General features: G+C 41.4%; 1 non-coding gene across 1 annotated transcript; it reads left to right on the top strand.

The window, feature by feature from the left end:
- Positions 1–874: 874 nt before the first annotated feature.
- Positions 875–1,037, top strand: LOC142449375 (U1 spliceosomal RNA). The gene has a single exon (XR_012784570.1). It is a non-coding gene; the product is annotated as a U1 spliceosomal RNA (small nuclear RNA).
- Positions 1,038–8,644: the final 7,607 nt, after the last annotated feature.

The raw sequence follows: 8,644 nt of genomic DNA, 5'->3' as shown, positions 1-8,644 counted from the left end.
CAGGCTCCTTGGACATGGGCTCTGTGTCTGTATATATGGGCCTTCCTTGAACAGGCAGCTCTGCATGTGGGGACAGTGCTTCCTCATGGAGATCAGTTGCTGCCCCAGGGATCTGATATGACTTAGCATTCGGGAGAGACTAGCAGACAGTGTGCCTCTCTGCGTCCCTCGGCTCGTTGGGTGATGACTCCCACTTGCTTCTAACGACTGTACACAGTTGTTCTTCCGTCAGGTTATACCTGAGCTCTGCATCTTTCCACCAGTGGGAACACACACCTGGGAAAATATGCCATGCTCGATACCGATGCTAGAGTCCAAAGCCATATCCCTCAGGCTAGCTGTGGACATCTGTCCTGATTTTTTAACAGTATTTGAGATCTGATCTGCCTTAAAGACCTGGCACCACATCACTCCTCTCTTTACAGTGCACAGATCTTCCTAACTGGGCCAAGTGAAGGATGAAGGACACACACATCCTAGTAATGCCAGGGACTTCTGAAGTTCCCTCCTCCACCTTCAGAGGGGTACGATAAGCTCTGATCTTATCACACACAGCTTCAGAGACCCTCCGACAGATCTTGGTTGCAAACACAGAAAGAAAGACATTTACTTGTCTTTTCGTTAACTATGCAAAGGCAGTTCACTCTGTGGATCATAAGAAACTATGGATGAAATTAATAAGAATAGGAATCCCAGAACACTTCTCTGCACTCATGGGGAGCCCACACAGGGACCAAGAGGCCGTCATTTGCCCCGAACAAGGGAATACTACTATGCGGTTTAAACTTAAAAAAAAAAAGGCATATCAATTGTAGCCTTTCATCAAACTAATTCAATCTGCATGTTGAGCAGGGAATATGAGAAGTCAGATTATGTACTTACGTGGTGGGGGAGACACCATGATCCAAAGGTGGGTTATCCAGGGCGAGGCTCATCCATTGCACTCCGGAAGTTCTGATCCCTGCAATTTCCCCAAATGTGGGAAACTTGACTGCATAATTGATGGCAGGGGGACAATGCGTCCGTGCTCTCCCCTGCAAAAAGAGAGAGAAAGGGAGAGAGACTAAGAGAGAAGTCAGATTACATGAAGAAGACTGTGACATCAGAACTGGAGGAAGGCTTATTAACATCTGCATGGTCGGTGGTTCAAAACCACCACCAGCTCCACAGTAAAAGACTGTGCTTTCTGCTCCTGTGAACAGTTTCAGCTTCAGAACCCCATAGGGAGTCACTACGAGTCAGTGTTCACTCTACAGCAGTGCAGAGAGCAAGGATTACAACTCAAGGCAAAGAAAATTGAAATCTCCACCATTGGACCAACAGACAACATTTTAATAAATGATGCATTTGAAGAGGCAAATCTGTTGACCAGGACACCTTGAAAAGTCAGGATGCCACTTTGACACCCTCACCTAAATCATGGTATTTAAAATCACCTTAGACAGTCAGACAATGGATGAAAAGACCACAGAATAATTGATGAGCCTGGATGATATTGTTGTAGAAGAACATCGGAAGTGCTGTGGACTACTAAAAGACAAAGCAACTCTGTCTTAGAAGTACAGAACACTTCTTAGAAGGCAGGATGCCAAGACTGGTTCTAAAGTAGTTTGACGTATTTTTACTAGAGACAAGTCCCTGAAAAAGGACACCAAGCTTGGTACCTGGAAAGCCAGTGACAAAGAGGAAAACCCTCATCAAGATGGGTCGACACAGTGGTTGCAACACTGAGCTCAAACGTACCAGTGCGAGGGTAGCACAGGTAGAGTTTGGTTCTGTGGTCCAAAAGCTGCTGTGAGTTGGAACCAAATTGGGGGCACCTAACACAAGCATGCAAGGAGTAGAGCCGTAACATTTCCTTATGCTACGCACTGTGCATATTACAAAATTCTTGATCTCCCGCCAAGGTGAATGGTGCACATTACTGAAGAGATAGATGATGTAGCAGCTCTCTGCTCTGAAGTTCCAGGTATTATCAAATTAGGGTTTTCTTTATTAGATAAATCAAACTGGTTTTGGTTCTACATGGGGTGCACAATTAATTTAAAACCATTGTCCAGCACTGCGTGACATGAAACTTTTATAGCGGTAGGGAGGACTTCACATCTTTTATGAAAAAATCCTAGTATCTTTCCACTTCATTTTTCATGAACACCTGGAAGCTCCCTCTTATTTCATAGAAACTTTTGTGAAAGACTCCAGTAATATGGATGGGAAATCTGTAGTGATTCGTATCAGGCCACACATGGAGGAAACTTCCTTCTACCAATTATCTCAGCCTCCTGTCAAACAATGAAAAGGAACCTAAAACGGAGGCCTGCTCCTGAGCTGCTGTTAAGGGAGACGGTTGTTTCCGGGTACCGCTGAGTCAGTTCTCACTTGCAGTGACCTCGTGTGACGGAAAAAGATGGCCCCTACTTGCATTTCTTGGCTATAATCATTTTAGGAAACAGATTTCCAGGTGCTTTTTTCCATGAAACTGCTGGATGGATTTGAAACACCAACTGCTTGTCTAGAGGCTCACGGCTTAACTGTGGACGTCACAACGGATTCTTGAGTGTAGAGATTCACTCTGAGTTTGAAAAGTCATCCTTGGATCACATCCTGCTTGGGATGCCAGAAGTTAGCATGCACCTCACCATTGATATTTGACCTGACCAATGTTGTCTCTAGAGCTGTGAGCCAGTTTTCCAAGTAGTGGAGCTTTCTCCTACTTTTCTTCATGAGTGAGGAGGCCCTGGGGGCGACATTTTAAGTAGTCAGCTGCTAGCCTCAATGTCAGAAGTTCAAAATCACCAGCTGCTTTAAGGGGGGAAGAACGAGGCTTCTACTCCCATAAAGAGTTACAAGGTTAGTTCAACCCTGACCTAAAGTCCAAGTGAGTTAGAATCAACTTGAGGGCAGTGAGCTTTTTCTTAATTTTGGATTTTAATGTTTTATTCATGAACCATACATAGAACTCTGGATGATTATTTTCTAGACACTCCATTGCTAAAAGCTTCTTTAATACACATTTCCATATTTTCATAGTTTGATTCCTACTTTCCTTTTACACCCATAAATATATATGCGGATTTAGAAGCTGCACAAAGCAGTGACACATTTCATTTCCTTAAGAATTTATATTCTTATGACTTTTATTTCCTAGGGGGTAATTTCAGAATGTACCTGTGAATAAGTAGTCTATCCACCTATAGTAATCTTTACCAGGAATGCCTTCTAATAATGGTCTCTCCATTTCCTTACACCAGATTTTATTTATCACACTATTGAGTATATACATACAGGTGGCGGAGTGGGTTCCATGTTGGACTGCAACTGCAAGGTCATTATGTCAAAACCACCAACCAACCCAAGGGAGAAAGAAGGCTTTGGACGGTCAGAAACCTGAAAGGGTAGTTCTACCCAACCCACTAGGGTCACTGGGAGTCAGAATTAACTCAAAGACAGTGAATTTTTATTGCTGTTGTTGCTTTTGTGTTGAATATATGATATGGTATCATTTGTACAAAATGTTTCTTTCCCTACTGCCTGAAAGACATTTCCTTAAGACATCATTTGGAAAATCTGCAGGGACACTTGTATTGATTTCTCTGTTGTCCCTATAGGATGCCTGGTTGGTTAAGATCACGAAGACCATAATTTGCTTAAAAATTCTATTATTACTAAAATAATAGGAAAAAGGAGATTATTCAAAGTGTAGAATAAAAGAAATAGATTGAAAAAGTCTATTATTCTAGTCAATTAGATTATACCTGGAAAATAAAAACAACCGAAATAAAAATAACACTGAGAGCAAAAGTGAAATTAGGGGAAATGTAAGCAAACAAAGCGAAACCAAAAACATACACTAGGAATACCTTCATTTTAAATGTGTGAAATAATGATCAGACAATGTCCTCAGAAAACATATAATTTACAAATGAACAGAAAGCTTTCAGTTATATAAAGACAACAGCTAAAAATACTGTGGCTGTCACTGAAGAGATACAGTTAGAAGAGACTTGTTGGTAGCACAAAGATAGATTTTTTTAAATCTATAATATATTATCACTTTAAAATAATAACCAATAACAATAAAATGGTCATTATTTCTAAGCATATTATTAGAAAATTAACCCCACTTTTTGTCATAACAGTTTGCATAGATATAGCTCATTGCTACAGAACACACAGTAAATTCACTTTATTTTTAATTGCAATAAAATCCTTGATTTCTTTGCTATGATAAAGTATTGAAGGTAATCAAATCATAATGTATTGCTGAAATATATTCAAATATGAGGAACACAGACTGAAATAAGAAATCACAAAAGTGGTTCATTTTCATTTATTGGAGGATTATACTCTCTCTATAAATTCTAAAACTGTAAGTAAATGCCAATTTGTAATAGTTCATAGCTACAAAATGGAAAACTGGCCATAAAAGTGAAATGAAGCACACACATCTCACATTTCCATGGGAACTCTTGCATAATATGATGAATAGGAACAGCACAATGCATTCTAGGAAAGATTTTCTAATCTGATCATCTCAGTAAACGCAAAACGCTGACTTGTGCCCCAGACAGACTAAAATCCCAAAGTATTAACCACGAAATGTGCTGCCAATCATTTCCCCACTAGCATGACACAAAATACAAAGAATGAAAATAGCTTCAATATTTACGGGAGAGCATCAATTTGACTTTTAACCTGCTCACATCCTCTCAATGATGTTCAATAATAGTTTATCCTTTAAACGCTACTTAATTTAGCCCTAATGAGTTTTCTGGCTAATGGCTCCAGGCAGAGAGAGAACTTGACTTCAATAAGATTGCCTTCTCTCAACTTAAACTTCATGCAGTCCAACATCCGATAGCTTATATCCAGTGGTGGGGTATGTGCACAACATCTGCAAATGGGCAGTGTGCAAGAAATGCGAGGCAATGCAGAACCCCCGTCAGCAGTATGCAAATCTTGTATCCCATGGGGCCCCTTTAGACTCGCTTGGATGCCCACCTTCATGATCTGTGCTGACATAACTCTGAAATAACCTCATTACAATAGAATATTTTTAAATGAACAGTTTTAGCGATACAGTTCACCTAGCATCCAGTCCAACAGTTTATCATACTGAAAAGAGTCGTGCAATCATCTTTATAATTTGAGAGTGTTCTCTTTCTTTGTTCTCATTACTATGAGCTCCCCATTTCGCCCTGCTTTCCCTGCCTTGCCTGTATGATACAGCGCTACCTCAATGCCGGGAAGAGAAATTTCATATGGATCACCAATATCTTAGGTTGGATACCCCAAATAAGTAAGCACTGTAAGGAAAAAGGACATATTCACTCCCTAGTTGATGGAAACACTGTTCACAGCAATAAGAAGGAAGCAGCCCAAATGTCTATTAGGAAAAGAATGGAAAGAAAACACTGGTATACCTACCCAAGGGAATACTATGCACTGCTAAAATCAACGAGGGAACCAGGAAACGCTGCATGCCATGGAGAGCCCTGAACAGCATTATGGTGACTGACGCTAGTGAAACAGAGCGTTGTCCGAGACCACTGCAACAAGGATGAACAGCAAAAAAAGACTTTCACAGCAAAGAACGAACCTTGGAGGTTCCCAAGGGAGGGGCTTAGGGGTGGGAAGATGAAGCAATGGACTAGAAGGTTGAAAGGTATTGCGTTGGGCTAATGGGATGTTGGAAGTCCATGAAGGGGAGGAGATAAAATACCAGGAAAAAGGTGCGGGTATCGGGTGGTTGTGGTTTGAATTGTTGAGTGCAGAGCTGAAGGTCTGCAATGGAAACTCCTCTCTAATGCACACGCACACACAATAAAATTAAATCATCGAAAAAGTGAAAAGAAAGGTCAGGAGAACAAATCGCCAGCTGTTCTACTTGAGAAAATATCTGGGAATCTGCTCACAAAATGATGACACCTTTGAAAACCTTACATGGGAGTTCTACTCAGAGACCTAAGGACGTCAGAATCAACTCCAAGGCTCACAACCACAGTGCAAAATCAGAGAGCGCCGGGCCTGTGTTGTAGTATATGGCGTGTCACCTTGGCTGGAAAACTCAACCTAAGTCTAGTCCGGAACTCCTGATAACATGCAGGCAATGATGAGAAAAATCCCATGGAATCCCTAAGTTTAAAAATCTATCTAGCCGGTGATGATTGAAATTAATAGCACCAAATAAGTAATTGTCGTGGAGTCGATGTTTAAGTCACAGCAACCTCAGAAGTTTTACAGACTATTATAAAGAAGAATATAAATCTTATTAGCTTCTCATACAGTGACTTGTGGGTTGCTCTGATACTACACTCTTGTGCTCCCCGTATTTCAAAAAGCAAGAGCGTCACCACAGTGGACAGATTTCAACCGAGCTTACACAGTATGAGGGTAGAAACAAGGACCTGTGGATCGACATTCAAAATAGTTGCACAGTGAACGTCTTATGAGAGGTGGTCTGATCAAAGTATGAGTATGACGCAGATGTTGTCTGATATTGTGATGGCTAGGGTTTTTGTGCTAAGGTGGCACCTGTAAGAAGTCATGAAGGTTGCCATCTGATGCCATTTCCTTGTGGCTGTGGTCTAAATATAATAGGACCTTGTGGAAGGCTAGCCACCCTTTTTCAGTTCCCTTCATGCCTGGACCACTCTGTGCTACCAGGTCCCACTTCCTCACGTTGCCCACCTGCACTGTCTGTCATCTTGCATTGCTTCGCTGTGCTGCGCTGCCAGGAACCTGTGCCCCAAACCGCCATGCCATGAGGTTCCACCATGCTTTGAATTGCCACACCACATCACCAAGCCTCATTACACTTCAGCAGGCCTCACCCTTCCACTGCCTTCTTTGGTTCATGAGCCAGGTAGCCATGTGAGTTGGAAGGAACTTCAACACATGATCTGACCCACAAAGGTGAGACTGGGCTTGCTCTCTGCAGCTGTGTGTGTTGCTTTCCAGCTATAAGTCCCTTTCTCACTGTAAATCTCTCTATTTATATACATTTCTTAGTGTCCTGCTTTTGCAGCTCGAGAGAAACTGGCCACATACAGACAGATGGCTGGCAGAGGAGCCCCTGAGATTAGGGAGCTCTGCGTCCTCCACGTATATGCAGCTCAGTGATGTGGATGGAGTAAAGCTTTTGAAACATTCATGTTCTGATGTGGCATGACTCTAATTTAGCCCAAACAAAACAAAAAACAACAACAAAATAAATGCAACTATCCATTGGGTATTAGGGAGAAGAATGTATGAATCATGGAAAATAGGAAGTTGTCGAGGATTAAGTAAAACACACACATAGAGGTTCACATCCTAGGCAAAAGTGAGCTGAAATGAATTGGTATTCTGCATTTGGCATTGGACAATTGGATGGTCTTCTACTTCAGCAGAGACCAATGGAACAGGAGCAGAATCCCATTAATAATGAAACACAACGCTTCAAGAGCTATCCTGAAATACAGCAGTATGGCTATGTGGAAAAGAATGATGTGTGACATGGACATGTGCTGTGTGGCAGCTGACCTCTGACTTCATAAGGGGCGAGGAACATCGCTGTCATCAGAGAAGCTGACCAAAGTCTATTCCTGTGAGGTACGCTCGCATCCTCCAGCCTCCCTTCCCAATCCTCACCCAGCCGTCACAGCTCTCCCATTCACTCTCTGCTTCTCAGCTGGGTCCCATAATTCATTGCAGTGGCCATAGAACTCACAAGGTCACGGATCAATTTCGCGCACTGGCTTCTGGTTCTGCTGCTGCTTCTCTGTATCTGTCTCTTAGACCAAGGAGGGTCAACCCACAGGTATCTCAGGAACCCGAATAGCCAACTGGAAGAGATTCATGTAGATGACCATTCAGAAGAGAGGTGATGCAACAGAATTGTGGAACGTATTGAACAATATCATAAATATCAAAAAAGGTAAATTTTGCTGAAGATAATTCCAAAATGGTTGCAGTAGTGCATCAACTGGGAGCTGCCGGGAATTCAGCCAGGATGTAGGGGAAGATCTGGAATGATATGGCAGTGATATAGTTATATCATAGTCCATATCAGATTGATTTGGGCTAAAAGGAGAGAAATATTTTGACCTGCTTCATTGACTATGCAAAAGTATTAGACTGTGTATCACAATATATGTTGGATAAAAATCATAAAGAATGAAAATTACAGAACAATTTAACCGAACTCCTGGGGAACCTGTACATAGGCCAGGAGACACTAGTTTCAAAGGAAAGGGGGGTTTTGTGTGATTAAATATCAGGAAAGGTGTGAACCAAGGTTATATTTTGTCAGCATATTTAATTAATTTTTATGCTGAGCAAATAATCTGAGAAACCGGAATATATAAATCATAGCACAGCATTAGGAATTAAAGAAGACTCCTTATTAACCTATGATGATATGGTGACATACTGGAAACACAATCTTGTTTGCTTAAATTGAAGTGGACTTGAAGCAGTTACTGTTAAATTTCATTCCTCCAATACGAATGACACTTAAAACAAACGTCCTCACAACTGGACCAATACGCAACATTATAAATGGAAAAAATGAAATTAATAAGGATTTTATTGTACTTGAACGCATAATACACACCTATTGAGGTAGCTGTCCAATATCGAATTACACATGTCATTTGGCAAA

This window comes from Tenrec ecaudatus, chromosome 5, assembly GCF_050624435.1.
Source record: "Tenrec ecaudatus isolate mTenEca1 chromosome 5, mTenEca1.hap1, whole genome shotgun sequence".
Lineage (NCBI taxonomy): Eukaryota > Metazoa > Chordata > Mammalia > Afrosoricida > Tenrecidae > Tenrec > Tenrec ecaudatus.
This window is presented reverse-complemented; position numbering and strand designations above follow the sequence as displayed.